We start from the raw sequence: 4,833 nt of genomic DNA, 5'->3' as shown, positions 1-4,833 counted from the left end.
TTCTAGTCTAGAAAGGATGTTATACACTACAGAAATCCTTGAAATAGAGTTACTTCACAAGAAAACAGTGTTTCAACCCACTAGAAGTCACTGAAAAGTAGTATTCAACTGTAAAACAGTTGAAAGACAAGTTTATATAGCTTCGCAAGTCCACAGAAGACTGTATAAAGTTGTTTCTACATGTGGTGAAGTTCCACAAGTAGAGCAGAAGGCCCATTATAGGAAACAGCTAGAAATCAGTAGTAATTCAGAGGATATACTAATGAATATCATAGAATTGTGTGAGAACAAGTGTAAAAGACATCACAATGTAAGTCTCTAGTCTTGAAAGGATGTTATACACTACAGAAATCCTTGAAATAGAGTTACTTCACAAGAAAAGAGTGTTTCAACCCACTAGAATTCACTGACAAGTAGTATTCAACTGTAAAACAGTTGAAAGACAAGTGTATATAGCTTCTCCTGTTCAGGGAAGAGTGTATAAAGTTGTTTCTACATGTGGTGAAGTCCCACAAGTAGAAAAGAAGGCCCATTATAGGAAACACCTAGAAATCAGTAGTCATTCAGAGCAAATACTAATGAATATCACAGAATAGAGAGAGAACAAGTGTAAAAGACATCAAAATGTAAGTCTCTAGTCTAGAAAGGATGTTGTACACTGCAGAAATCCTTGAAATAGAGTTACTTCACATGAAACCAGTGTTTCAAACCACCAGAATGCACTGAAAAGTAGTATTTAACTGTAAAACAGTTGAAAGACAAGTGTATATAGCTTCTCAAGTTCAGGGAAGAGTGTATAAAGTTGTTTCTACATGTGGTGAAGTCCCACAAGTAGAAAAGAAGGCTCATTATAGGAAACAGCTAGAAATCAGTAGTCATTCAGAACAAATACTAATGAATATCACAGAATAGAGAGAGAACAAGTGTAAAAGACATCAAAATGTAAGTCTCTAGTCTAGAAAGGATGTTGTACACTGCAGAAATCCTTGAAATAGAGTTACTTCACATGAAACCAGTGTTTCAAACCACCAGAATGCACTGAAAAGTAGTATTTAACTGTAAAACAGTTGAAAGACAAGTGTATATAGCTTCTCAAGTTCAGAGAAAAGTGTATAAAGTTGTTTCTACATGTGGTGAAGTCCCACAGGTAAAAAAGAAGGCCCATTATAGGAAACAGCTAGAAATCAGTAGTCATTCAGAGCAAATACTAATGAATATCACAGAATAGAGAGAGAACAAGTGTAAAAGACATCAAAATGTAAGTCTCTAGTCTAGAAAGGATGTTGTACACTGCAGAAATCCTTGAAATAGAGTTACTTCACAAGAAAACAGTGTTTCAACCCACTAGAATTCACTGAAAAGTAGTATTCAACTGTAAAACAGTTGAAAGACAAGTGTATATAGCTTCTCAAGTTCAGAGAAAAGTGTATAAAGTTGTTTCTACATGTGGTGAAGTCCCACAAGTAGAAAATAAGGCCCATTATAGGAAACAGCTAGAAATCAGTACTCATTCAGAGCAAATACTAATGAATATCATAGAACTGTGTGAGAACAAGTGTAAAAGACATCAAAATGTAAGTTTCTAGTCTAGAAAGGATGTTATACACTACAGAAATCCTTGAAATAGAGTTACTTCACAAGAAAACAGTGTTTCAACCCACTAGAATTCTCTGAAAAGTAGTATTCAACTGTAAAACAGTTGAAAGACAAGTGTATATAGCTTCTCAAGTTCAGGGAAGAGTGTATAAAGTTGTTTCTACATGTGGTGAAGTACCACAGGTAGAAAAGAAGGCCCATTATAGGAAACAGCTAGAAATCAGTAGTCATTCAGAGCAAATACTAATGAATATCACAGAATAGAGAGAGAACAAGTGTAAAAGACATCAAAATGTAAGTCTCTAGTCTAGAAAGGATGTTGTACACTGCAGAAATCCTTGAAATAGAGTTACTTCACAAGAAAACAGTGTTTCAACCCACTAGAATTCACTGAAAAGAAGTATTCAACTGTAAAACAGTTGAAAGACAAGTGTATATAGCTTCTCAAATTCAGAGAAAAGTGTATAAAGTTGTTTCTACATGTGGTGAAGTCCCACAAGTAGAAAATAAGGCCCATTATAGGAAACAGCTAGAAATCAGTAGTAATTCAGAGAAAATACTAATGAATATCATAGAACTGTGTGAGAACAAGTGTAAAAGACATCAAAATGTAAGTTTCTAGTCTAGAAAGGATGTTATACACTACAGAAATCCTTGAAATAGAGTTACTTCACAAGAAAACAGTGTTTCAACCCACTAGAATTCACTGAAAAGTAGTATTCAACTGTAAAACAGTTGAAAGACAAGTTTATATAGCTTCGCAAGTCCACAGAAGACTGTATAAAGTTGTTTCTACATGTGGTGAAGTCCCACAAGTATACCAGAAGGCCCATTATAGGACACTGCAAGAAAGCATTAGTAATTCAGAGCAAATACTAATGAATATCATAGAACTGTGTGAGAACAAGTGTAAAAGACATCAAAATGTAAGTTTCTAGTCTAGAAAGGATGTTATACACTACAGAAATCCTTGAAATAGAGTTACTTCACAAGAAAAGAGTGTTTCAACCCACTAGAATTCACTGAAAAGTAGTATTCAACTGTAAAACAGTTGAAAGACAAGTGTATATAGCTTCTCAAGTTCAGAGAAGAGTGTATAAAGTTGTTTCTACATGTGGTGAAGTCCCACAAGTAGAGCAGAAGGCCCATTATAGGAAACAGCTAGAAATCAGTAGCCATTCAGAGCAAATACTAATGAATATCACAGAATAGAGAGAGAACAAGTGTAAAAGACATCAAAATGTAAGTCTCTAGTCTTGAAAGGATGTTATACCCTACAGAAATCCTTGAAATAGAGTTAATTCACAAGAAAACAGTGTTTCAACCCACTAGAATTCACTGAAAAGAAGTATTCAACTGTAAAACAGTGGAAAGACAAGTGTATATAGCTTCTCCAGTTCAGGGAAGAGTGTATAAAGTTGTTTCTACATGTGGTGAAGTCCCACAGGTAGAAAAGAAGGCCCATTATAGGAAACAGCTAGAAATCAGTAGTAATTCAGAGGAAATAGTAATGAATATCATAGAACTGTGTGAGAACAAGTGTAAAAGACATCAAAATGTAAGTTTCTAGTCTAGAAAGGATGTTATACACTACAGAAATCCTTGAAATAGAGTTACTTCACAAGAAAACAGTGTTTCAACCCACTAGAAGTCACTGAAAAGTAGTATTCAACTGTAAAACAGTTGAAAGACAAGTTTATATAGCTTCGCAAGTCCACAGAAGACTGTATAAAGTTGTTTCTACATGTGGTGAAGTTCCACAAGTAGAGCAGAAGGCCCATTATAGGAAACAGCTAGAAATCAGTAGTAATTCAGAGGATATACTAATGAATATCATAGAATTGTGTGAGAACAAGTGTAAAAGACATCACAATGTAAGTCTCTAGTCTTGAAAGGATGTTATACACTACAGAAATCCTTGAAATAGAGTTACTTCACAAGAAAAGAGTGTTTCAACCCACTAGAATTCACTGACAAGTAGTATTCAACTGTAAAACAGTTGAAAGACAAGTGTATATAGCTTCTCCTGTTCAGGGAAGAGTGTATAAAGTTGTTTCTACATGTGGTGAAGTCCCACAAGTAGAAAAGAAGGCCCATTATAGGAAACACCTAGAAATCAGTAGTCATTCAGAGCAAATACTAATGAATATCACAGAATAGAGAGAGAACAAGTGTAAAAGACATCAAAATGTAAGTCTCTAGTCTAGAAAGGATGTTGTACACTGCAGAAATCCTTGAAATAGAGTTACTTCACATGAAACCAGTGTTTCAAACCACCAGAATGCACTGAAAAGTAGTATTTAACTGTAAAACAGTTGAAAGACAAGTGTATATAGCTTCTCAAGTTCAGGGAAGAGTGTATAAAGTTGTTTCTACATGTGGTGAAGTCCCACAAGTAGAAAAGAAGGCTCATTATAGGAAACAGCTAGAAATCAGTAGTCATTCAGAACAAATACTAATGAATATCACAGAATAGAGAGAGAACAAGTGTAAAAGACATCAAAATGTAAGTCTCTAGTCTAGAAAGGATGTTGTACACTGCAGAAATCCTTGAAATAGAGTTACTTCACATGAAACCAGTGTTTCAAACCACCAGAATGCACTGAAAAGTAGTATTTAACTGTAAAACAGTTGAAAGACAAGTGTATATAGCTTCTCAAGTTCAGAGAAAAGTGTATAAAGTTGTTTCTACATGTGGTGAAGTCCCACAGGTAAAAAAGAAGGCCCATTATAGGAAACAGCTAGAAATCAGTAGTCATTCAGAGCAAATACTAATGAATATCACAGAATAGAGAGAGAACAAGTGTAAAAGACATCAAAATGTAAGTCTCTAGTCTAGAAAGGATGTTGTACACTGCAGAAATCCTTGAAATAGAGTTACTTCACAAGAAAACAGTGTTTCAACCCACTAGAATTCACTGAAAAGTAGTATTCAACTGTAAAACAGTTGAAAGACAAGTGTATATAGCTTCTCAAGTTCAGAGAAAAGTGTATAAAGTTGTTTCTACATGTGGTGAAGTCCCACAAGTAGAAAATAAGGCCCATTATAGGAAACAGCTAGAAATCAGTACTCATTCAGAGCAAATACTAATGAATATCATAGAACTGTGTGAGAACAAGTGTAAAAGACATCAAAATGTAAGTTTCTAGTCTAGAAAGGATGTTATACACTACAGAAATCCTTGAAATAGAGTTACTTCACAAGAAAACAGTGTTTCAACCCACTAGAATTCTCTG

Source organism: Cnephaeus nilssonii (genome assembly GCF_951640355.1).
Source record: "Cnephaeus nilssonii genome assembly, contig: SCAFFOLD_55, whole genome shotgun sequence".
Taxonomy (NCBI): domain Eukaryota; kingdom Metazoa; phylum Chordata; class Mammalia; order Chiroptera; family Vespertilionidae; genus Cnephaeus; species Cnephaeus nilssonii.
Note: the sequence above shows the minus strand (reverse complement) of the source record.